The sequence below is a fragment of the Schistocerca americana genome, chromosome 1 (genome assembly GCF_021461395.2).
Source record: "Schistocerca americana isolate TAMUIC-IGC-003095 chromosome 1, iqSchAmer2.1, whole genome shotgun sequence".
In the NCBI taxonomy this organism is placed as follows: domain Eukaryota; kingdom Metazoa; phylum Arthropoda; class Insecta; order Orthoptera; family Acrididae; genus Schistocerca; species Schistocerca americana.
The window spans coordinates 416,738,126-416,765,092 of record NC_060119.1 but is presented as its reverse complement, the minus strand read 5'-3'; the positions used below and the strand labels follow the sequence as shown (position 1 = coordinate 416,765,092).

Here is a 26,967-nt window from a genome sequence, read left to right as displayed (position 1 = left end):
CAAAGCGATAAAATACACTGACAAGGGACACCCTTGTCGAACTGATCATCTGATGGGAACTGGTCGTGATCTGCAGCCGTTCACAATGATTGTGGAATTTGCTCCATCCAAGAAGTGCCGGATGACTCTTATGAAGTGCTCCCCGAAACCCATCCGCGACATAACGGCCAGCAGGTAAGGATGGGACACCCTATCGAAGGCACCGGCGAAATCTAGGGATCAATTGCAGCCGGGGTTCGAGCGTCGGCGGTGGGTGAGTAAGACAGCATCACGGTATATAGAAGCAGTGGTGAAGGTGGTTCGATTCGAAACGCCACATGATTGAGTGGGACAAAGTACCTTATTCGTTACCTGTTTAAGACGTGAAGCCACACTTCGTGCCACCAACTTATAAACAGTGTTAAGAACGGTGATGGGACGTATGTCTCTAGCCCGACAGTCGCCTGTGACCTTTGGATTAAGGGCAATACATACAGCTAGAAAATCGGCGGGTAGCTCGCAACCAGCAAAAATCTCCTCGCACATTTTGCAGAAGTGGTCTCCTAACAGGCCGGAAAACCTAGCACTTCAATTAGTGCTGGAATGGCACAATCGAAGGGCGGTATCATTGCGGAGTACCGCCAGAGATGAAAAACCGCAGTGTCAGGGCCTAAATGCTTGCAGCATGTACGCTCCACATGTGGGGGTCACACACGGTGGTGCGGGCCGATATGGCAACAGGCGACCGTCGAAAACATCGCAAAAGCAAGTGCCGGAGGGAACGACAAAATACGAGAGCACTCGTCAACAGCCCAGTACCACCCTCCATGTCGAGGAGTAAACTGCGACTCCCATTTGAACGCCGCTAGCTGCCAGGCCAGTGGAGAAGCCGTGAGGCCGCCCCACAGCAGCGCCAGGCCGGCGCGAGCTATACTGGCGCGAGCTACACCTAGCCGAGTGCTTACATCGTCCACCGCCTACTGTATATGTGTGTGTGCGTGTGTACCACGTATTCTGCGTGCGTGCGGCGGCGACGACGACGACGTTCGCGAGGAGCTAAGGTTATAACTCCAAAAAATATTATTAAAATTATCTGCGATAGGACCATAAGAGACGCTAACGAGGCATCCGAAGGCACTGTCCTGTGCCACCATAAATTACCAGCCTAGCGTAATGCGGCTGCAAGTGCGGTCCGGCTAACCGCAAAAAGAAAAAAAAAAAATTCTTAAGATAATCTTAAATTAATTAAAAGAAATCGTGGTGTGTAAGCAACTAACTACTGGGCACATCAACAACTACGACAAGTTTTGCTACCAGCGGAATATCTGATCACTGCAGAATGTTAACCCATTTCAGGCTGTGTTTTAATTAATTTTAGGTGGGCCGATCCCGACGGTACTGCAATGCCGGGCCAACCCGCGACAGAGGTGGAGCAAGCCCCTAGCACTCCGTCATAAGCCAAAAATTAGTTTAATATTCTGGTCGTGCAATGCAGGACGTCTAGATATTAAGCTGATAAGAACAGGTACAAAATTTTTTTGCCCTCCTACCTCCCCTATAGCCCTACCTTTTCCTCTCCAAAAATGCCGCCATCCTCTAGTGTCGACGCAGCACGTAAAGCAGGGTGTTGTTAGCAGCAAGACTTATTGCCATAAACCGAAAATAAAAGCGGAGGCATACTCTGCTATGCCTCAGGGGGCGACGACAAACTCCTCAGAAACACACTTCCCTCTGCAGGTGTGAGGCAAGTGATGATGTTAAAAACTAAATAGAAAGAAATAAATAAAGACAGAAATGAAGGCAAAAAAAAAAACAGCGACGGTAGCACACTCAAACGAAACTGGCGAGATAATCCCATAGCCCATAGAATTAACGAAGTAATAATCCTCTAAGATAGATTATGTGTTTTCCAATTTTCCAATAATTTTTCATACAACGTTCACACAATTTCCATGTTACCAATTTCCATATTATCAGTATCATAGAACAGTCTACTCTAGTGATGCCCAGAAGGCCAATATCAAACCTGGGGTATGGTTAAGTCAAGAGTAGTTTGAAAGTCCGAGTGACAAAGATCCAGGGGTACACTCAGGCAATTCTTATACGAGGTGCCTTACTCAGCCTGGAACACCTTTTGATAACCATGAACCATTGCAACTTTAAGAAATCTTGCAAAAGTAATGGTATATTTCCGGTCACATTCCGCCTGGCGATGCTGGCTCCAAAGGTAGTCCATGAAAGAGACAGCATCGGTGAGGCAAAGGTCATAGATCGTGAAAATGGTGTGGCCCAAGAGCCACACCACTGCGTTATGTCGTTTTCGGGGGTTGGTCTGAATATCAGGGGTAAGGAACCAGTCGATTGGCACATAGTCCAGTGTAGTCCCACCGATCAGCGCTAATAGCACACGTGCAAGGTCCCACACTTCTGTGACGTGAGGGCATAAGAGACGATGCTCTCTGGTGTCTACGTCACCACATCGGCCGCAAGCAGCCGAGGGCCATAGGCGGATGGCCGCCAAGCGATGATTAGTGGGTATTAAATTGTTTACAACGCGATACCATAGCGCTGAAACTTCTGTGGGGAGGGCTGGGTGGTTGATATTAGCCCAAGCTTGGTGCCAGATGACCGACGGTCGTCTGTCCTCCAATTTATGTGGTGTGGGCTGGCTCTCGAAGCGCCTAGTAAAGGCGCTTCGATGTGCGTGCCTTGTCGGTGGCCACTGTTAGGACGTAACTTTGATTGAGGTAATAGACCTTGACTGCCGTCATCCGGAATGTAATATGTGTCAAACATACTGGTTCACGCGCCGATTGTGGGCGATAACGGTCGAAAAGCACCGCTGTTGTCCCACCTGGGTCAATCTCACGCAAAGTGGCGATACGGTGAATCAGGATTGCCGCACATTTGCGGGGAAAGTCAATGAGTCCAAGGCCACCATCGACCTTTGGCAGTGTACAAGTCTGTGCATCAACTTTGAATAGTGCATGCCGCCACAACAGGCAATATACTGTTTGTGAGATGGCTCTGCTGGTTTGTTTCGGTAGCGTAAGGAGTTGTGCTACATACCATGCCCGTTATAGGATGTAAGTATTAATCAGTTGGATTCGTTGATGGAGGTCGAGTCGTCGATCAGTGTGACTCACGCAAAGTCCTCTGATGCGCGTGAGAATCCGCCTGCACGTGAGTGTTAACATGCGCTGCGGACAGGCAGTCACCTCAAGACCCAAGATACGTTGATCCCCTACAATCCGGAACCATGGGCGCTCGATGGTCAATGATCGTGGTCCTAGTGGGATTAGCACCATTTTGTTGGATTTTAAAATGGCACCGGATGCTCGTTCATAAACGTGGAGGACTCGGCGAACTGAATCGATGTCCCTGGCGTTTGCTACAAACACACCTACACCATCCGCGTATGCCGCACTGCGGAAGGTGACGCCTGGGAAAGGAACACCATCGACCATCCGTCCGATGTCACGCAGCACGGGGTCCAAAGCGATAAAATACACTGACAAGGGACACCCTTGTCGAACTGATCATCTGATGGGAACTGGTCGTGATCTGCAGCCGTTCACAATGATTGTGGAATTTGCTCCATCCAAGAAGTGCCGGATGACTCTTATGAAGTGCTCCCCGAAACCCATCCGCGACATAACGGCCAGCAGGTAAGGATGGGACACCCTATCGAAGGCACCGGCGAAATCTAGGGATCAATTGCAGCCGGGGTTCGAGCGTCGGCGGTGGGTGAGTAAGACAGCATCACGGTATATAGAAGCAGTGGTGAAGGTGGTTCGATTCGAAACGCCACATGATTGAGTGGGACAAAGTACCTTATTCGTTACCTGTTTAAGACGTGAAGCCACACTTCGTGCCACCAACTTATAAACAGTGTTAAGAACGGTGATGGGACGTATGTCTCTAGCCCGACAGTCGCCTGTGACCTTTGGATTAAGGGCAATACATACAGCTAGAAAATCGGCGGGTAGCTCGCAACCAGCAAAAATCTCCTCGCACATTTTGCAGAAGTGGTCTCCTAACAGGCCGGAAAACCTAGCACTTCAATTAGTGCTGGAATGGCACAATCGAAGGGCGGTATCATTGCGGAGTACCGCCAGAGATGAAAAACCGCAGTGTCAGGGCCTAAATGCTTGCAGCATGTACGCTCCACATGTGGGGGTCACACACGGTGGTGCGGGCCGATATGGCAACAGGCGACCGTCGAAAACATCGCAAAAGCAAGTGCCGGAGGGAACGACAAAATACGAGAGCACTCGTCAACAGCCCAGTACCACCCTCCATGTCGAGGAGTAAACTGCGACTCCCATTTGAACGCCGCTAGCTGCCAGGCCAGTGGAGAAGCCGTGAGGCCGCCCCACAGCAGCGCCAGGCCGACGCGAGCTATACTGGCGCGAGCTACACCTAGCCGAGTGCTTATATCGTCCACCGCCTACTTTATATGTGTGTGTGCGTGTGTACCACGTATTCTGCGTGCGTGCGGCGGCGACGATGACGACGACGACGTTCGCGAGGAGCTAAGGTTATAACTCCAAAAAATATTATTAAAATTATACGCGATAGGACCATAAGAGACGCTAACGAGGCATCCGAAGGCACTGTCCTGTGCCACCATAAATTACCAGCCTAGCGTAATGCAACTGCAAGTGCGGTCCGGCTAACCGCAAAAAAAAAAAAAAAAAAAAAAATTCTTAAGATAATCTTAAATTAATTAAAAGAAATCGTGGTGTGTAAGCAACTAACTACTGGGCACATCAACAACTACGACAAGTTTTGCTACCAGAGGAATATCTGATCACTGCAGAATGTTAACCCATTTCAGGCTGTGTTTTAATTAATTTTAGGTGGGCCGATCCCGACGGTACTGCAATGCCGGGCCAACCCGCGACAGAGGTGGAGCAAGCCCCTAGCACTCCGTCATAAGCCAAAAATTAGTTTAATATTCTGGTCGTGCAATGCAGGACGTATCAGATATTAAGCTGATAAGAACAGATACTACACTTTTTTTCCCTCCTACCTCCCCTATAGCCCTACCTTTTCCTCTCCAAAAATGCCGCCATCCTCTAGTGTCGACGCAGCACGTAAAGCAGGGTGTTGTTAGCAGCAAGACTTATTGCCATAAACCGAAAATAAAAGCGGAGGCATACTCTGCTATGCCTCAGGGGGCGACGACACACTCCTCAGAAACACACTTCCCTCTGCAGGTGTGAGGCAAGTGATGATGTTAAAAACTAAATAGAAAGAAATAAATAAAGACAGAAATGAAGGCAAAAAAAAAAAACAGCGACGGTAGCACACTCAAACGAAACTGGCGAGATAATCCCATAGCCCATAGAATTAACGAAGTAATAATCCTCTAAGATAGATTATGTGTTTTCCAATTTTCCAATAATTTTTCATACAACGTTCACACAATTTCCATGTTACCAATTTCCATATTATCAGTATCATAGAACAGTCTACTCTAGTGATGCCCAGAAGGCCAATATCAAACCTGGGGTTTGGTTAAGTCAAGAGTAGTTTGAAAGTCCGAGTGACAAAGATCCAGGGGTACACTCAGGCAATTCTTATACGAGGTGCCTTACTCAGCCTGGAACACCTTTTGATAACCATGAACCATTGCAACTTTAAGAAATCTTGCAAAAGTAATGGTATATTTCCGGTCACATTCCGCCTGGCGATGCTGGCTCCAAAGGTAGTCCATGAAAGAGACAGCATCGGTGAGGCAAAGGTCATAGATCGTGAAAATGGTGTGGCCCAAGAGCCACACCACTGCGTTATGTCGTTTTCGGGGGTTGGTCTGAATATCAGGGGTAAGGAACCAGTCGATTGGCACATAGTCCAGTGTAGTCCCACCGATCAGCGCTAATAGCACACGTGCAAGTTCCCACACTTCTGTGACGTGAGGGCATAAGAGACGATGCTCTCTGGTGTCTACGTCACCACATCGGCCGCAAGCAGCCGAGGGCCATAGGCGGATGGCCGCCAAGCGATGATTAGTGGGTATTAAATTGTTTACAACGCGATACCATAGCGCTGAAACTTCTGTGGGGAGGGCTGGGTGGTTGATATTAGCCCAAGCTTGGTGCCAGATGACCGACGGTCGCCTGTCCTCCAATTTATGTGGTGTGGGCTGGCTCTCGAAGCGCCTAGTAAAGGCGCTTCGATGTGCGTGCCTTGTCGGTGGCCACTGTTAGGACGTAACTTTGATTGAGGTAATAGACCTTGACTGCCGTCATCCAGAATGTAATATGTGTCAAACATACTGGTTCACGCGCCGATTGTGGGCGATAACGGTCGAAAAGCACCGCTGTTGTCCCACCTGGGTCAATCTCACGCAAAGTGGCGATACGGTGAATCAGGATTGCCGCACATTTGCGGGGAAAGTCAATGAGTCCAAGGCCACCATCGACCTTTGGCAGTGTACAAGTCTGTGCATCAACTTTGAATAGTGCATGCCGCCACAACAGGCAATATACTGTTTGTGAGATGGCTCTGCTGGTTTGTTTCGGTAGCGTAAGGAGTTGTGCTACATACCATGCCCGTTATAGGATGTAAGTATTAATCAGTTGGATTCGTTGATGGAGGTCGACTCGTCGATCAGTGTGACTCACGCAAAGTCCTCTGATGCGCGTGAGAATCCGCCTGCACGTGAGTGTTAACATGCGCTGCGGACAGGCAGTCACCTCAAGACCCAAGATACGTTGATCCCCTACAATCCGGAACCATGGGCGCTCGATGGTCAATGATCGTGGTCCTAGTGGGATTAGCACCATTTTGTTGGATTTTAAAATGGCACCGGATGCTCGTTCATAAACGTGGAGGACTCGGCGAACTGAATCGATGTCCCTGGCGTTTGCTACAAACACACCTACACCATCCGCGTATGCCGCACTGCGGAAGGTGACGCCTGGGAAAGGAACACCATCGACCATCCGTCCGATGTCACGCAGCACGGGGTCCAAAGCGATAAAATACACTGACAAGGGACACCCTTGTCGAACTGATCATCTGATGGGAACTGGTCGTGATCTGCAGCCGTTCACAATGATTGTGGAATTTGCTCCATCCAAGAAGTGCCGGATGACTCTTATGAAGTGCTCCCCGAAACCCATCCGCGACATAACGGCCAGCAGGTAAGGATGGGACACCCTATCGAAGGCACCGGCGAAATCTAGGGATCAATTGCAGCCGGGGTTCGAGCGTCGGCGGTGGGTGAGTAAGACAGCATCACGGTATATAGAAGCAGTGGTGAAGGTGGTTCGATTCGAAACGCCACATGATTGAGTGGGACAAAGTACCTTATTCGTTACCTGTTTAAGACGTGAAGCCACACTTCGTGCCACCAACTTATAAACAGTGTTAAGAACGGTGATGGGACGTATGTCTCTAGCCCGACAGTCGCCTGTGACCTTTGGATTAAGGGCAATACATACAGCTAGAAAATCGGCGGGTAGCTCGCAACCAGCAAAAATCTCCTCGCACATTTTGCAGAAGTGGTCTCCTAACAGGCCGGAAAACCTAGCACTTCAATTAGTGCTGGAATGGCACAATCGAAGGGCGGTATCATTGCGGAGTACCGCCAGAGATGAAAAACCGCAGTGTCAGGGCCTAAATGCTTGCAGCATGTACGCTCCACATGTGGGGGTCACACACGGTGGTGCGGGCCGATATGGCAACAGGCGACCGTCGAAAACATCGCAAAAGCAAGTGCCGGAGGGAACGACAAAATACGAGAGCACTCGTCAACAGCCCAGTACCACCCTCCATGTCGAGGAGTAAACTGCGACTCCCATTTGAACGCCGCTAGCTGCCAGGCCAGTGGAGAAGCCGTGAGGCCGCCCCACAGCAGCGCCAGGCCGGCGCGAGCTATACTGGCGCGAGCTACACCTAGCCGAGTGCTTACATCGTCCACCGCCTACTGTATATGTGTGTGTGCGTGTGTACCACGTATTCTGCGTGCGTGCGGCGGCGACGACGACGACGTTCGCGAGGAGCTAAGGTTATAACTCCAAAAAATATTATTAAAATTATCTGCGATAGGACCATAAGAGACGCTAACGAGGCATCCGAAGGCACTGTCCTGTGCCACCATAAATTACCAGCCTAGCGTAATGCGGCTGCAAGTGCGGTCCGGCTAACCGCAAAAAGAAAAAAAAAAAATTCTTAAGATAATCTTAAATTAATTAAAAGAAATCGTGGTGTGTAAGCAACTAACTACTGGGCACATCAACAACTACGACAAGTTTTGCTACCAGCGGAATATCTGATCACTGCAGAATGTTAACCCATTTCAGGCTGTGTTTTAATTAATTTTAGGTGGGCCGATCCCGACGGTACTGCAATGCCGGGCCAACCCGCGACAGAGGTGGAGCAAGCCCCTAGCACTCCGTCATAAGCCAAAAATTAGTTTAATATTCTGGTCGTGCAATGCAGGACGTCTAGATATTAAGCTGATAAGAACAGGTACAAAATTTTTTTGCCCTCCTACCTCCCCTATAGCCCTACCTTTTCCTCTCCAAAAATGCCGCCATCCTCTAGTGTCGACGCAGCACGTAAAGCAGGGTGTTGTTAGCAGCAAGACTTATTGCCATAAACCGAAAATAAAAGCGGAGGCATACTCTGCTATGCCTCAGGGGGCGACGACAAACTCCTCAGAAACACACTTCCCTCTGCAGGTGTGAGGCAAGTGATGATGTTAAAAACTAAATAGAAAGAAATAAATAAAGACAGAAATGAAGGCAAAAAAAAAAACAGCGACGGTAGCACACTCAAACGAAACTGGCGAGATAATCCCATAGCCCATAGAATTAACGAAGTAATAATCCTCTAAGATAGATTATGTGTTTTCCAATTTTCCAATAATTTTTCATACAACGTTCACACAATTTCCATGTTACCAATTTCCATATTATCAGTATCATAGAACAGTCTACTCTAGTGATGCCCAGAAGGCCAATATCAAACCTGGGGTATGGTTAAGTCAAGAGTAGTTTGAAAGTCCGAGTGACAAAGATCCAGGGGTACACTCAGGCAATTCTTATACGAGGTGCCTTACTCAGCCTGGAACACCTTTTGATAACCATGAACCATTGCAACTTTAAGAAATCTTGCAAAAGTAATGGTATATTTCCGGTCACATTCCGCCTGGCGATGCTGGCTCCAAAGGTAGTCCATGAAAGAGACAGCATCGGTGAGGCAAAGGTCATAGATCGTGAAAATGGTGTGGCCCAAGAGCCACACCACTGCGTTATGTCGTTTTCGGGGGTTGGTCTGAATATCAGGGGTAAGGAACCAGTCGATTGGCACATAGTCCAGTGTAGTCCCACCGATCAGCGCTAATAGCACACGTGCAAGGTCCCACACTTCTGTGACGTGAGGGCATAAGAGACGATGCTCTCTGGTGTCTACGTCACCACATCGGCCGCAAGCAGCCGAGGGCCATAGGCGGATGGCCGCCAAGCGATGATTAGTGGGTATTAAATTGTTTACAACGCGATACCATAGCGCTGAAACTTCTGTGGGGAGGGCTGGGTGGTTGATATTAGCCCAAGCTTGGTGCCAGATGACCGACGGTCGTCTGTCCTCCAATTTATGTGGTGTGGGCTGGCTCTCGAAGCGCCTAGTAAAGGCGCTTCGATGTGCGTGCCTTGTCGGTGGCCACTGTTAGGACGTAACTTTGATTGAGGTAATAGACCTTGACTGCCGTCATCCGGAATGTAATATGTGTCAAACATACTGGTTCACGCGCCGATTGTGGGCGATAACGGTCGAAAAGCACCGCTGTTGTCCCACCTGGGTCAATCTCACGCAAAGTGGCGATACGGTGAATCAGGATTGCCGCACATTTGCGGGGAAAGTCAATGAGTCCAAGGCCACCATCGACCTTTGGCAGTGTACAAGTCTGTGCATCAACTTTGAATAGTGCATGCCGCCACAACAGGCAATATACTGTTTGTGAGATGGCTCTGCTGGTTTGTTTCGGTAGCGTAAGGAGTTGTGCTACATACCATGCCCGTTATAGGATGTAAGTATTAATCAGTTGGATTCGTTGATGGAGGTCGAGTCGTCGATCAGTGTGACTCACGCAAAGTCCTCTGATGCGCGTGAGAATCCGCCTGCACGTGAGTGTTAACATGCGCTGCGGACAGGCAGTCACCTCAAGACCCAAGATACGTTGATCCCCTACAATCCGGAACCATGGGCGCTCGATGGTCAATGATCGTGGTCCTAGTGGGATTAGCACCATTTTGTTGGATTTTAAAATGGCACCGGATGCTCGTTCATAAACGTGGAGGACTCGGCGAACTGAATCGATGTCCCTGGCGTTTGCTACAAACACACCTACACCATCCGCGTATGCCGCACTGCGGAAGGTGACGCCTGGGAAAGGAACACCATCGACCATCCGTCCGATGTCACGCAGCACGGGGTCCAAAGCGATAAAATACACTGACAAGGGACACCCTTGTCGAACTGATCATCTGATGGGAACTGGTCGTGATCTGCAGCCGTTCACAATGATTGTGGAATTTGCTCCATCCAAGAAGTGCCGGATGACTCTTATGAAGTGCTCCCCGAAACCCATCCGCGACATAACGGCCAGCAGGTAAGGATGGGACACCCTATCGAAGGCACCGGCGAAATCTAGGGATCAATTGCAGCCGGGGTTCGAGCGTCGGCGGTGGGTGAGTAAGACAGCATCACGGTATATAGAAGCAGTGGTGAAGGTGGTTCGATTCGAAACGCCACATGATTGAGTGGGACAAAGTACCTTATTCGTTACCTGTTTAAGACGTGAAGCCACACTTCGTGCCACCAACTTATAAACAGTGTTAAGAACGGTGATGGGACGTATGTCTCTAGCCCGACAGTCGCCTGTGACCTTTGGATTAAGGGCAATACATACAGCTAGAAAATCGGCGGGTAGCTCGCAACCAGCAAAAATCTCCTCGCACATTTTGCAGAAGTGGTCTCCTAACAGGCCGGAAAACCTAGCACTTCAATTAGTGCTGGAATGGCACAATCGAAGGGCGGTATCATTGCGGAGTACCGCCAGAGATGAAAAACCGCAGTGTCAGGGCCTAAATGCTTGCAGCATGTACGCTCCACATGTGGGGGTCACACACGGTGGTGCGGGCCGATATGGCAACAGGCGACCGTCGAAAACATCGCAAAAGCAAGTGCCGGAGGGAACGACAAAATACGAGAGCACTCGTCAACAGCCCAGTACCACCCTCCATGTCGAGGAGTAAACTGCGACTCCCATTTGAACGCCGCTAGCTGCCAGGCCAGTGGAGAAGCCGTGAGGCCGCCCCACAGCAGCGCCAGGCCGACGCGAGCTATACTGGCGCGAGCTACACCTAGCCGAGTGCTTATATCGTCCACCGCCTACTTTATATGTGTGTGTGCGTGTGTACCACGTATTCTGCGTGCGTGCGGCGGCGACGATGACGACGACGACGTTCGCGAGGAGCTAAGGTTATAACTCCAAAAAATATTATTAAAATTATACGCGATAGGACCATAAGAGACGCTAACGAGGCATCCGAAGGCACTGTCCTGTGCCACCATAAATTACCAGCCTAGCGTAATGCAACTGCAAGTGCGGTCCGGCTAACCGCAAAAAAAAAAAAAAAAAAAAAAAATTCTTAAGATAATCTTAAATTAATTAAAAGAAATCGTGGTGTGTAAGCAACTAACTACTGGGCACATCAACAACTACGACAAGTTTTGCTACCAGAGGAATATCTGATCACTGCAGAATGTTAACCCATTTCAGGCTGTGTTTTAATTAATTTTAGGTGGGCCGATCCCGACGGTACTGCAATGCCGGGCCAACCCGCGACAGAGGTGGAGCAAGCCCCTAGCACTCCGTCATAAGCCAAAAATTAGTTTAATATTCTGGTCGTGCAATGCAGGACGTATCAGATATTAAGCTGATAAGAACAGATACTACACTTTTTTTCCCTCCTACCTCCCCTATAGCCCTACCTTTTCCTCTCCAAAAATGCCGCCATCCTCTAGTGTCGACGCAGCACGTAAAGCAGGGTGTTGTTAGCAGCAAGACTTATTGCCATAAACCGAAAATAAAAGCGGAGGCATACTCTGCTATGCCTCAGGGGGCGACGACACACTCCTCAGAAACACACTTCCCTCTGCAGGTGTGAGGCAAGTGATGATGTTAAAAACTAAATAGAAAGAAATAAATAAAGACAGAAATGAAGGCAAAAAAAAAAAACAGCGACGGTAGCACACTCAAACGAAACTGGCGAGATAATCCCATAGCCCATAGAATTAACGAAGTAATAATCCTCTAAGATAGATTATGTGTTTTCCAATTTTCCAATAATTTTTCATACAACGTTCACACAATTTCCATGTTACCAATTTCCATATTATCAGTATCATAGAACAGTCTACTCTAGTGATGCCCAGAAGGCCAATATCAAACCTGGGGTTTGGTTAAGTCAAGAGTAGTTTGAAAGTCCGAGTGACAAAGATCCAGGGGTACACTCAGGCAATTCTTATACGAGGTGCCTTACTCAGCCTGGAACACCTTTTGATAACCATGAACCATTGCAACTTTAAGAAATCTTGCAAAAGTAATGGTATATTTCCGGTCACATTCCGCCTGGCGATGCTGGCTCCAAAGGTAGTCCATGAAAGAGACAGCATCGGTGAGGCAAAGGTCATAGATCGTGAAAATGGTGTGGCCCAAGAGCCACACCACTGCGTTATGTCGTTTTCGGGGGTTGGTCTGAATATCAGGGGTAAGGAACCAGTCGATTGGCACATAGTCCAGTGTAGTCCCACCGATCAGCGCTAATAGCACACGTGCAAGTTCCCACACTTCTGTGACGTGAGGGCATAAGAGACGATGCTCTCTGGTGTCTACGTCACCACATCGGCCGCAAGCAGCCGAGGGCCATAGGCGGATGGCCGCCAAGCGATGATTAGTGGGTATTAAATTGTTTACAACGCGATACCATAGCGCTGAAACTTCTGTGGGGAGGGCTGGGTGGTTGATATTAGCCCAAGCTTGGTGCCAGATGACCGACGGTCGCCTGTCCTCCAATTTATGTGGTGTGGGCTGGCTCTCGAAGCGCCTAGTAAAGGCGCTTCGATGTGCGTGCCTTGTCGGTGGCCACTGTTAGGACGTAACTTTGATTGAGGTAATAGACCTTGACTGCCGTCATCCAGAATGTAATATGTGTCAAACATACTGGTTCACGCGCCGATTGTGGGCGATAACGGTCGAAAAGCACCGCTGTTGTCCCACCTGGGTCAATCTCACGCAAAGTGGCGATACGGTGAATCAGGATTGCCGCACATTTGCGGGGAAAGTCAATGAGTCCAAGGCCACCATCGACCTTTGGCAGTGTACAAGTCTGTGCATCAACTTTGAATAGTGCATGCCGCCACAACAGGCAATATACTGTTTGTGAGATGGCTCTGCTGGTTTGTTTCGGTAGCGTAAGGAGTTGTGCTACATACCATGCCCGTTATAGGATGTAAGTATTAATCAGTTGGATTCGTTGATGGAGGTCGACTCGTCGATCAGTGTGACTCACGCAAAGTCCTCTGATGCGCGTGAGAATCCGCCTGCACGTGAGTGTTAACATGCGCTGCGGACAGGCAGTCACCTCAAGACCCAAGATACGTTGATCCCCTACAATCCGGAACCATGGGCGCTCGATGGTCAATGATCGTGGTCCTAGTGGGATTAGCACCATTTTGTTGGATTTTAAAATGGCACCGGATGCTCGTTCATAAACGTGGAGGACTCGGCGAACTGAATCGATGTCCCTGGCGTTTGCTACAAACACACCTACACCATCCGCGTATGCCGCACTGCGGAAGGTGACGCCTGGGAAAGGAACACCATCGACCATCCGTCCGATGTCACGCAGCACGGGGTCCAAAGCGATAAAATACACTGACAAGGGACACCCTTGTCGAACTGATCATCTGATGGGAACTGGTCGTGATCTGCAGCCGTTCACAATGATTGTGGAATTTGCTCCATCCAAGAAGTGCCGGATGACTCTTATGAAGTGCTCCCCGAAACCCATCCGCGACATAACGGCCAGCAGGTAAGGATGGGACACCCTATCGAAGGCACCGGCGAAATCTAGGGATCAATTGCAGCCGGGGTTCGAGCGTCGGCGGTGGGTGAGTAAGACAGCATCACGGTATATAGAAGCAGTGGTGAAGGTGGTTCGATTCGAAACGCCACATGATTGAGTGGGACAAAGTACCTTATTCGTTACCTGTTTAAGACGTGAAGCCACACTTCGTGCCACCAACTTATAAACAGTGTTAAGAACGGTGATGGGACGTATGTCTCTAGCCCGACAGTCGCCTGTGACCTTTGGATTAAGGGCAATACATACAGCTAGAAAATCGGCGGGTAGCTCGCAACCAGCAAAAATCTCCTCGCACATTTTGCAGAAGTGGTCTCCTAACAGGCCGGAAAACCTAGCACTTCAATTAGTGCTGGAATGGCACAATCGAAGGGCGGTATCATTGCGGAGTACCGCCAGAGATGAAAAACCGCAGTGTCAGGGCCTAAATGCTTGCAGCATGTACGCTCCACATGTGGGGGTCACACACGGTGGTGCGGGCCGATATGGCAACAGGCGACCGTCGAAAACATCGCAAAAGCAAGTGCCGGAGGGAACGACAAAATACGAGAGCACTCGTCAACAGCCCAGTACCACCCTCCATGTCGAGGAGTAAACTGCGACTCCCATTTGAACGCCGCTAGCTGCCAGGCCAGTGGAGAAGCCGTGAGGCCGCCCCACAGCAGCGCCAGGCCGGCGCGAGCTATACTGGCGCGAGCTACACCTAGCCGAGTGCTTACATCGTCCACCGCCTACTGTATATGTGTGTGTGCGTGTGTACCACGTATTCTGCGTGCGTGCGGCGGCGACGACGACGACGACGTTCGCGAGGAGCTAAGGTTATAACTCCAAAAAATATTATTAAAATTATCTGCGATAGGACCATAAGAGACGCTAACGAGGCATCCGAAGGCACTGTCCTGTGCCACCATAAATTACCAGCCTAGCGTAATGCAACTGCAAGTGCGGTCCGGCTAACCGCAAAAAAAAAAAAAAAAAAAAAAAAATCTTAAGATAATCTTAAATTAATTAAAAGAAATCGTGGTGTGTAAGCAACTAACTACTGGGCACATCAACAACTACGACAAGTTTTGCTACCAGAGGAATATCTGATCACTGCAGAATGTTAACCCATTTCAGGCTGTGTTTTAATTAATTTTAGGTGGGCCGATCCCGACGGTACTGCAATGCCGGGCCAACCCGCGACAGAGGTGGAGCAAGCCCCTAGCACTCCGTCATAAGCCAAAAATTAGTTTAATATTCTGGTTGTGCAATGCAGGACGTATCAGATATTAAGCTGATAAGAACAGGTACAAAATTTTTTTGCCCTCCTACCTCCCCTATAGCCCTACCTTTTCCTCTCCAAAAATGCCGCCATCCTCTAGTGTCGACGCAGCACGTAAAGCAGGGTGTTGTTAGCAGCAAGACTTATTGCCATAAACTGAAAATAAAAGCGGAGGCATACTCTGCTATGCCTCAGGGGGCGACGACACACTCCTCAGAAACACACTTCCCTCTGCAGGTGTGAGGCAAGTGATGATGTTAAAAACTAAATAGAAAGAAATAAATAAAGACAGAAATGAAGGCAAAAAAAAAAACAGCGACGGTAGCACACTCAAACGAAACTGGCGAGATAATCCCATAGCCCATAGAATTAACGAAGTAATAATCCTCTAAGATAGATTATGTGTTTTCCAATTTTCCAATAATTTTTCATACAACGTTCACACAATTTCCATGTTACCAATTTCCATATTATCAGTATCATAGAACAGTCTACTCTAGTGAGGCCCAGAAGGCCAATATCAAACCTGGGGTATGGTTAAGTCAAGAGTAGTTTGAAAGTCCGAGTGACAAAGATCCAGGGGTACACTCAGGCAATTCTTATACGAGGTGCCTTACTCAGCCTGGAACACCTTTTGATAACCATGAACCATTGCAACTTTAAGAAATCTTGCAAAAGTAATGGTATATTTCCGGTCACATTCCGCCTGGCGATGCTGGCTCCAAAGGTAGTCCATGAAAGAGACAGCATCGGTGAGGCAAAGGTCATAGATCGTGAAAATGGTGTGGCCCAAGAGCCACACCACTGCGTTATGTCGTTTTCGGGGGTTGGTCTGAATATCAGGGGTAAGGAACCAGTCGATTGGCACATAGTCCAGTGTAGTCCCACCGATCAGCGCTAATAGCACACGTGCAAGGTCCCACACTTCTGTGACGTGAGGGCATAAGAGACGATGCTCTCTGGTGTCTACGTCACCACATCGGCCGCAAGCAGCCGAGGGCCATAGGCGGATGGCCGCCAAGCGATTATTAGTGGGTATTAAATTGTTTACAACGCGATACCATAGCGCTGAAACTTCTGTGGGGAGGGCTGGGTGGTTGATATTAGCCCAAGCTTGGTGCCAGATGACCGACGGTCGTCTGTCCTCCAATTTATGTGGTGTGGGCTGGCTCTCGAAGCGCCTAGTAAAGGCGCTTCGATGTGCGTGCCTTGTCGGTGGCCACTGTTAGGACGTAACTTTGATTGAGGTAATAGACCTTGACTGCCGTCATCCAGAATGTAATATGTGTCAAACATACTGGTTCACGCGCCGATTGTGGGCGATAACGGTCGAAAAGCACCGCTGTTGTCCCACCTGGGTCAATCTCACGCAAAGTGGCGATACGGTGAATCAGGATTGCCGCACATTTGCGGGGAAAGTTAATGAGTCCAAGGCCACCATCGACCTTTGGCAGTGTACAAGTCTGTGCATCAACTTTGAATAGTGCATGCCGCCACAACAGGCAATATACTGTTTGTGAGATGGCTCTGCTGGTTTGTTTCGGTAGCGTAAGGAGTTGTGCTACATACCATGCCCGTTATAGGATGTAAGTATTAATCAGTTGGATTCGTTGATGGAGGTCGACTCGTCGATCAGTGTGACTCACGCAAAGTCCTCTGATGCGCGTGAGAATCCGCCTGCACGTGAGTGTTAACATGCGCTGTGGACAGGCAGTCACCTCAAGACCCAAGATACGTTGATCCCCTACAATCCGGAACCATGGGCGCTCGATGGTCAATGATCGTGGTCCTAGTGGGATTAGCACCATTTTGTTGGATTTTAAAATGGCACCGGATGCTCGTTCATAAACGTGGAGGACTCGGCGAACTGAATCGATGTCCCTGGCGTTTGCTACAAACACACCTACACCATCCGCGTATGCCGCACTGCGGAAGGTGACGCCTGGGAAAGGAACACCATCGACCATCCGTCCGATGTCACGCAGCACGGGGTCCAAAGCGATAAAATACACTGACAAGGGACACCCTTGTCGAACTGATCATCTGATGGGAACTGGTCGTGATCTGCAGCCGTTCACAATGATTGTGGAATTTGCTCCATCCAAGAAGTGCCGGATGACTCTTATGAAGTGCTCCCCGAAACCCATCCGCGACATAACGGCCAGCAGGTAAGGATGGGACACCCTATCGAAGGCACCGGCGAAATCTAGGGATCAATTGCAGCCGGGGTTCGAGCGTCGGCGGTGGGTGAGTAAGACAGCATCACGGTATATAGAAGCAGTGGTGAAGGTGGTTCGATTCGAAACGCCACATGATTGAGTGGGACAAAGTACCTTATTCGTTACCTGTTTAAGACGTGAAGCCACACTTCGTGCCACCAACTTATAAACAGTGTTAAGAACGGTGATGGGACGTATGTCTCTAGCCCGACAGTCGCCTGTGACCTTTGGATTAAGGGCAATACATACAGCTAGAAAATCGGCGGGTAGCTCGCAACCAGCAAAAATCTCCTCGCACATTTTGCAGAAGTGGTCTCCTAACAGGCCGGAAAACCTAGCACTTCAATTAGTGCTGGAATGGCACAATCGAAGGGCGGTATCATTGCGGAGTACCGCCAGAGATGAAAAACCGCAGTGTCAGGGCCTAAATGCTTGCAGCATGTACGCTCCACATGTGGGGGTCACACACGGTGGTGCGGGCCGATATGGCAACAGGCGACCGTCGAAAACATCGCAAAAGCAAGTGCCGGAGGGAACGACAAAATACGAGAGCACTCGTCAACAGCCCAGTACCACCCTCCATGTCGAGGAGTAAACTGCGACTCCCATTTGAACGCCGCTAGCTGCCAGGCCAGTGGAGAAGCCGTGAGGCCGCCCCACAGCAGCGCCAGGCCGGCGCGAGCTATACTGGCGCGAGCTACACCTAGCCGAGTGCTTACATCGTCCACCGCCTACTGTATATGTGTGTGTGCGTGTGTACCACGTATTCTGCGTGCGTGCGGCGGCGACGACGACGACGTTCGCGAGGAGCTAAGGTTATAACTCCAAAAAATATTATTAAAATTATCTGCGATAGGACCATAAGAGACGCTAACGAGGCATCCGAAGGCACTGTCCTGTGCCACCATAAATTACCAGCTAGCGTAATGCAACTGCAAGTGCGGTCCGGCTAACCGCAAAAAAAAAAAAAAAAAAAAAAAATTCTTAAGATAATCTTAAATTAATTAAAAGAAATCGTGGTGTGTAAGCAACTAACTACTGGGCACATCAACAACTACGACAAGTTTTGCTACCAGCGGAATATCTGATCACTGCAGAATGTTAACCCATTTCAGGCTGTGTTTTAATTAATATTAGGTGGGCCGATCCCGACGGTACTGCAATGCCGAGCCAACCCGCGACAGAGGTGGAGCAAGCCCCTAGCACTCCGTCATAAGCCAAAAATGAGTTTAATATTCTGGTCGTGCAATGCAGGACGTATCAGATATTAAGCTGATAAGAACAGGTACAAAATTTTTTTGCCCTCCTACCTCCCCTATAGCCCTACCTTTTCCTCTCCAAAAATGCCGCCATCCTCTAGTGTCGACGCAGCACGTAAAGCAGGGTGTTGTTAGCAGCAAGACTTATTGCCATAAACCGAAAATAAAAGCGGAGGCATACTCTGCTATGCCTCAGGGGGCGACGACACACTCCTCAGAAACACACTTCCCTCTGCAGGTGTGAGGCAAGTGATGATGTTAAAAACTAAATAGAAAGAAATAAATAAAGACAGAAATGAAGGCAAAAAAAAAAACAGCGACGGTAGCACACTCAAACGAAACTGGCGAGATAATCCCATAGCCCATAGAATTAACGAAGTAATAATCCTCTAAGATAGATTATGTGTTTTCCAATTTTCCAATAATTTTTCATACAACGTTCACACAATTTCCATGTTACCAATTTCCATATTATCAGTATCATAGAACAGTCTACTCTAGTGAGGCCCAGAAGGCCAATATCAAACCTGGGGTATGGTTAAGTCAAGAGTAGTTTGAAAGTCCGAGTGACAAAGATCCAGGGGTACACTCAGGCAATTCTTATACGAGGTGCCTTACTCAGCCTGGAACACCTTTTGATAACCATGAACCATTGCAACTTTAAGAAATCTTGCAAAAGTAACGGTATATTTCCGGTCACATTCCGCCTGGCGATGCTGGCTCCAAAGGTAGTCCATGAAAGAGACAGCATCGGTGAGGCAAAGGTCATAGATCGTGAAAATGGTGTGGCCCAAGAGCCACACCACTGCGTTATGTCGTTTTCGGGGGTTGGTCTGAATATCAGGGGTAAGGAACCAGTCGATTGGCACATAGTCCAGTGTAGTCCCACCGATCAGCGCTAATAGCACACGTGCAAGGTCCCACACTTCTGTGACGTGAGGGCATAAGAGACGATGCTCTCTGGTGTCTACGTCACCACATCGGCCGCAAGCAGCCGAGGGCCATAGGCGGATGGCCGCCAAGCGATGATTAGTGGGTATTAAATTGTTTACAACGCGATACCATAGCGCTGAAACTTCTGTGGGGAGGGCTGGGTGGTTGATATTAGCCCAAGCTTGGTGCCAGATGACCGACGGTCGTCTGTCCTCCAATTTATGTGGTGTGGGCTGGCTCTCGAAGCGCCTAGTAAAGGCGCTTCGATGTGCGTGCCTTGTCGGTGGCCACTGTTAGGACGTAACTTTGATTGAGGTAATAGACCTTGACTGCCGTCATCCGGAATGTAATATGTGTCAAACATACTGGTTCACGCGCCGATTGTGGGCGATAACGGTCGAAAAGCACCGCTGTTGTCCCACCTGGGTCAATCTCACGCAAAGTGGCGATACGGTGAATCAGGATTGCCGCACATTTGCGGGGAAAGTCAATGAGTCCAAGGCCACCATCGACCTTTGGCAGTGTACAAGTCTGTGCATCAACTTTGAATAGTGCATGCCGCCACAACAGGCAATATACTGTTTGTGAGATGATTCTGCTGGTTTGTTTCGGTAGCGTAAGGAGTTGTGCTACATACCATGCCCGTTATAGGATGTAAGTATTAATCAGTTGGATTCGTTGATGGAGGTCGACTCGTCGATCAGTGTGACTCACGCAAAGTCCTCTGATGCGCGTGAGAATCCGCCTGCACGTGAGTGTTAACATGCGCTGTGGACAGGCAGTCACCTCAAGACCCAAGATACGTTGATCCCCTACAATCCGGAACCATGGGCGCTCGATGGTCAATGATCGTGGTCCTAGTGGGATTAGTACCATTTTGTTGGATTTTAAAATGGCACCGGATGCTCGTTCATAAACGTGGAGGACTCGGCGAACTGAATCGATGTCCCTGGCGTTTGCTACAAACACACCTACACCATCCGCGTATGCCGCACTGCGGAAGGTGACGCCTGGGAAAGGAACACCATCGACCATCCGTCCGATGTCACGCAGCACGGGGTCCAAAGCGATAAAATACACTGACAAGGGACACCCTTGTCGAACTGATCATCTGATGGGAACTGGTCGTGATCTGCAGCCGTTCACAATGATTGTGGAATTTGCTCCATCCAAGAAGTGCCGGATGACTCTTATGAAGTGCTCCCCGAAACCCATCCGCGACATAACGGCCAGCAGGTAAGGATGGGACACCCTATCGAAGGCACCGGCGAAATCTAGGGATCAATTGCAGCCGGGGTTCGAGCGTCGGCGGTGGGTGAGTAAGACAGCATCACGGTATATAGAAGCAGTGGTGAAGGTGGTTCGATTCGAAACGCCACATGATTGAGTGGGACAAAGTACCTTATTCGTTACCTGTTTAAGACGTGAAGCCACACTTCGTGCCACCAACTTATAAACAGTGTTAAGAACGGTGATGGGACGTATGTCTCTAGCCCGACAGTCGCCTGTGACCTTTGGATTAAGGGCAATACATACAGCTAGAAAATCGGCGGGTAGCTCGCAACCAGCAAAAATCTCCTCGCACATTTTGCAGAAGTGGTCTCCTAACAGGCCGGAAAACCTAGCACTTCAATTAGTGCTGGAATGGCACAATCGAAGGGCGGTATCATTGCGGAGTACCGCCAGAGATGAAAAACCGCAGTGTCAGGGCCTAAATGCTTGCAGCATGTACGCTCCACATGTGGGGGTCACACACGGTGGTGCGGGCCGATATGGCAACAGGCGACCGTCGAAAACATCGCAAAAGCAAGTGCCGGAGGGAACGACAAAATACGAGAGCACTCGTCAACAGCCCAGTACCACCCTCCATGTCGAGGAGTAAACTGCGACTCCCATTTGAACGCCGCTAGCTGCCAGGCCAGTGGAGAAGCCGTGAGGCCGCCCCACAGCAGCGCCAGGCCGGCGCGAGCTATACTGGCGCGAGCTACACCTAGCCGAGTGCTTACATCGTCCACCGCCTACTGTATATGTGTGTGTGCGTGTGTACCACGTATTCTGCGTGCGTGCGGCGGCGACGACGACGACGACGACGTTCGCGAGGAGCTAAGGTTATAACTCCAAAAAATATTATTAAAATTATCTGCGATAGGACCATAAGAGACGCTAACGAGGCATCCGAAGCCACTGTCCTGTGCCACCATAAATTACCAGCTAGCGTAATGCGGCTGCAAGTGCGGTCCGGCTAACCGCAAAAAAAAAAAAATTCTTAAGATAATCTTAAATTAATTAAAAGAAATCGTGGTGTGTAAGCAACTAACTACTGGGCACATCAACAACTACGACAAGTTTTGCTACCAGAGGAATATCTGATTACTGCAGAATGTTAACCCATTTCAGGCTGTGTTTTAATTAATTTTAGGTGGGCCGATCCCGACGGTACTGCAATGCCGGGCCAACCCGCGACAGAGGTGGAGCAAGCCCCTAGCACTCCGTCATAAGCCAAAAATTAGTTTAATATTCTGGTCGTGCAATGCAGGACGTATCAGATATTAAGCTGATAAGAACAGGTACAAAATTTTTTTGCCCTCCTACCTCCCCTATAGCCCTACCTTTTCCTCTCCAAAAATGCCGCCATCCTCTAGTGTCGACGCAGCACGTAAAGCAGGGTGTTGTTAGCAGCAAGACTTATTGCCATAAACCGAAAATAAAAGCGGAGGCATACTCTGCTATGCCTCAGGGGGCGACGACACACTCCTCAGAAACACACTTCCCTCTGCAGGTGTGAGGCAAGTGATGATGTTAAAAACTAAATAGAAAGAAATAAATAAAGACAGAAATGAAGGCAAAAAAAAAAAACAGCGACGGTAGCACACTCAAACGAAACTGGCGAGATAATCCCATAGCCCATAGAATTAACGAAGTAATATTCCTCTAAGATAGATTATGTGTTTTCCAATTTTCCAATAATTTTTCATACAACGTTCACACAATTTCCATGTTACCAATTTCCATATTATCAGTATCATAGAACAGTCTACTCTAGTGAGGCCCAGAAGGCCAATATCAAACCTGGGGTATGGTTAAGTCAAGAGTAGTTTGAAAGTCCGAGTGACAAAGATCCAGGGGTACACTCAGGCAATTCTTATACGAGGTGCCTTACTCAGCCTGGAACACCTTTTGATAACCATGAACCATTGCAACTTTAAGAAATCTTGCAAAAGTAATGGTATATTTCCGGTCACATTCCGCCTGGCGATGCTGGCTCCAAAGGTAGTCCATGAAAGAGACAGCATCGGTGAGGCAAAGGTCATAGATCGTGAAAATGGTGTGGCCCAAGAGCCACACCACTGCGTTATGTCGTTTTCGGGGGTTGGTCTGAATATCAGGGGTAAGGAACCAGTCGATTGGCACATAGTCCAGTGTAGTCCCACCGATCAGCGCTAATAGCACACGTGCAAGGTCCCACACTTCTGTGACGTGAGGGCATAAGAGACGATGCTCTCTGGTGTCTACGTCACCACATCGGCCGCAAGCAGCCGAGGGCCATAGGCGGATGGCCGCCAAGCGATGATTAGTGGGTATTAAATTGTTTACAACGCGATACCATAGCGCTGAAACTTCTGTGGGGAGGGCTGGGTGGTTGATATTAGCCCAAGCTTGGTGCCAGATGACCGACGGTCGTCTGTCCTCCAATTTATGTGGTGTGGGCTGGCTCTCGAAGCGCCTAGTAAAGGCGCTTCGATGTGCGTGCCTTGTCGGTGGCAACTGTTAGGACGTAACTTTGATTGAGGTAACAGACCTTGACTGCCGTCATCCGGAATGTAATATGTGTCAAACATACTGGTTCACGCGCCGATTGTGGGCGATAACGGTCGAAAAGCACCGCTGTTGTCCCACCTGGGTCAATCTCACGCAAAGTGGCGATACGGTGAATCAGGATTGCCGCACATTTGCGGGGAAAGTCAATGAGTCCAAGGCCACCATCGACCTTTGGCAGTGTACAAGTCTGTGCATCAACTTTGAATAGTGCATGCCGCCACAACAGGCAATATACTGTTTGTGAGATGGCTCTGCTGGTTTGTTTCGGTAGCGTAAGGAGTTGTGCTACATACCATGCCCGTTATAGGATGTAAGTATTAATCAGTTGGATTCGTTGATGGAGGTCGACTCGTCGATCAATGTGACTCACGCAAAGTCCTCTGATGCGCGTGAGAATCCGCCTGCACGTGAGTGTTAACATGCGCTGCGGACAGGCAGTCACCTCAAGACCCAAGATACGTTGATCCCCTACAATCCGGAACCATGGGCGCTCGATGGTCAATGATCGTGGTCCTAGTGGGATTAGCACCATTTTGTTGGATTTTAAAATGGCACCGGATGCTCGTTCATAAACGTGGAGGACTCGGCGAACTGAATCGATGTCCCTGGCGTTTGCTACAAACACACCTACACCATCCGCGTATGCCGCACTGCGGAAGGTGACGCCTGGGAAAGGAACACCATCGACCATCCGTCCGATGTCACGCAGCACGGGGTCCAAAGCGATAAAATACACTGACAAGGGACACCCTTGTCGAACTGATCATCTGATGGGAACTGGTCGTGATCTGCAGCCGTTCACAATGATTGTGGAATTTGCTCCATCCAAGAAGTGCCGGATGACTCTTATGAAGTGCTCCCCGAAACCCATCCGCGACATAACGGCCAGCAGGTAAGGATGGGACACCCTATCGAAGGCACCGGCGAAATCTAGGGATCAATTGCAGCCGGGGTTCGAGCGTCGGCGGTGGGTGAGTAAGACAGCATCACGGTATATAGAAGCAGTGGTGAAGGTGGTTCGATTCGAAACGCCACATGATTGAGTGGGACAAAGTACCTTATTCGTTACCTGTTTAAGACGTGAAGCCACACTTCGTGCCACCAACTTATAAACAGTGTTAAGAACGGTGATGGGACGTATGTCTCTAGCCCGACAGTCGCCTGCGACCTTTGGATTAAGGGCAATACATACAGCTAGAAAATCGGCGGGTAGCTCGCAACCAGCAAAAATCTCCTCGCACATTTTGCAGAAGTGGTCTCCTAACAGGCCGGAAAACCTAGCACTTCAATTAGTGCTGGAATGGCACAATCGAAGGGCGGTATCATTGCGGAGTACCGCCAGAGATGAAAAACCGCAGTGTCAGGGCCTAAATGCTTGCAGCATGTACGCTCCACATGTGGGGGTCACACAGGGTGGTGCGGGCCGATATGGCAACAGGCGACCGTCGAAAACATCGCAAAAGCAAGTGCCGGAGGGAACGACAAAATACGAGAGCACTCGTCAACAGCCCAGTACCACCCTCCATGTCGAGGAGTAAACTGCGACTCCCATTTGAACGCCGCTAGCTGCCAGGCCAGTGGAGAAGCCGTGAGGCCGCCCCACAGCAGCGCCAGGCCGGCGCGAGCTATACTGGCGCGAGCTACACCTAGCCGAGTGCTTACATCGTCCACCGCCTACTGTATATGTGTGTGTGCGTGTGTACCACGTATTCTGCGTGCGTGCGGCGGCGACGACGACGACGTTCGCGAGGAGCTAAGGTTATAACTCCAAAAAATATTATTAAAATTTTCTGCGATAGGACCATAAGAGACGCTAACGAGGCATCCGAAGGCACTGTCCTGTGCCACCATAAATTACCAGCCTAGCGTAATGCGGCTGCAAGTGCGGTCCGGCTAACCGCAAAAAAAAAAAATTCTTAAGATAATCTTAAATTAATTAAAAGAAATCGTGGTGTGTAAGCAACTAACTACTGGGCACATCAACAACTACGACAAGTTTTGCTACCAGCGGAATATCTGATCACTGCAGAATGTTAACCCATTTCAGGCTGTGTTTTAATTAATTTTAGGTGGGCCGATCCCGACGGTACTGCAATGCCGGGCCAACCCGCGACAGAGGTGGAGCAAGCCCCTAGCACTCCGTCATAAGCCAAAAATTAGTTTAATATTCTGGTCGTGCAATGCAGGACGTATCAGATATTAAGCTGATAAGAACAGGTACTACACTTTTTTTCCCTCCTACCTCCCCTATAGCCCTACCTTTTCCTCTCCAAAAATGCCGCCATCCTCTAGTGTCGACGCAGCACGTAAAGCAGGGTGTTGTTAGCAGCAAGACTTATTGCCATAAACCGAAAATAAAAGCGGAGGCATACTCTGCTATGCCTCAGGGGGCGACGACACACTCCTCAGAAACACACTTCCCTCTGCAGGTGTGAGGCAAGTGATGATGTTAAAAACTAAATAGAAAGAAATAAATAAAGACAGAAATGAAGGCAAAAAAAAAACAGCGACGGTAGCACACTCAAACGAAACTGGCGAGATAAACCCATAGCCCATAGAATTAACGAAGTAATAATCCTCTAAGATAGATTACGTGTTTTCCAATTTTCCAATAATTTTTCATACAACGTTCACACAATTTCCATGTTACCAATTTCCATATTATCAGTATCATAGAACAGTCTACTCTAGTGAGGCCCAGAAGGCCAATATCAAACCTGGGGTATGGTTAAGTCAAGAGTAGTTTGAAAGTCCGAGTGACAAAGATCCAGGGGTACACTCAGGCAATTCTTATACGAGGTGCCTTACTCAGCCTGGAACACCTTTTGATAACCATGAACCATTGCAACTTTAAGAAATCTTGCAAAAGTAATGGTATATTTCCGGTCACATTCCGCCTGGCGATGCTGGCTCCAAAGGTAGTCCATGAAAGAGACAGCATCGGTGAGGCAAAGGTCATAGATCGTGAAAATGGTGTGGCCCAAGAGCCACACCACTGCGTTATGTCGTTTTCGGGGGTTGGTCTGAATATCAGGGGTAAGGAACCAGTCGATTGGCACATAGTCCAGTGTAGTCCCACCGATCAGCGCTAATAGCACACGTGCAAGGTCCCACACTTCTGTGACGTGAGGGCATAAGAGACGATGCTCTCTGGTGTCTACGTCACCACATCGGCCGCAAGCAGCCGAGGGCCATAGGCGGATGGCCGCCAAGCGATGATTAGTGGGTATTAAATTGTTTACAACGCGATACCATAGCGCTGAAACTTCTGTGGGGAGGGCTGGGTGGTTGATATTAGCCCAAGCTTGGTGCCAGATGACCGACGGTCG

At 49.1% G+C, this 26,967-nt stretch overlaps 8 pseudogenes; all 8 read right to left on the bottom strand.

Annotated features, from left to right (window-relative positions):
- Positions 1 to 1,352: 1,352 nt before the first annotated feature.
- Positions 1,353 to 1,564, bottom strand: LOC124554573 (annotated as a pseudogene).
- A 3,272-nt stretch (positions 1,565 to 4,836) lies between these two features.
- Positions 4,837 to 5,049, bottom strand: LOC124553742 (annotated as a pseudogene).
- Positions 5,050 to 8,311: 3,262 nt separating this feature from the next.
- Positions 8,312 to 8,523, bottom strand: LOC124554562 (annotated as a pseudogene).
- Positions 8,524 to 11,796: 3,273 nt separating this feature from the next.
- On the bottom strand, positions 11,797 to 12,009 carry LOC124553739 (annotated as a pseudogene).
- A 3,271-nt stretch (positions 12,010 to 15,280) lies between these two features.
- LOC124554049 lies at positions 15,281 to 15,493 on the bottom strand (annotated as a pseudogene).
- A 3,266-nt stretch (positions 15,494 to 18,759) lies between these two features.
- Positions 18,760 to 18,972, bottom strand: LOC124554037 (annotated as a pseudogene).
- A 3,261-nt stretch (positions 18,973 to 22,233) lies between these two features.
- LOC124554030 lies at positions 22,234 to 22,446 on the bottom strand (annotated as a pseudogene).
- Positions 22,447 to 25,702: 3,256 nt separating this feature from the next.
- On the bottom strand, positions 25,703 to 25,915 carry LOC124553854 (annotated as a pseudogene).
- Between the last annotated feature and the right edge of the window lie 1,052 nt (positions 25,916 to 26,967).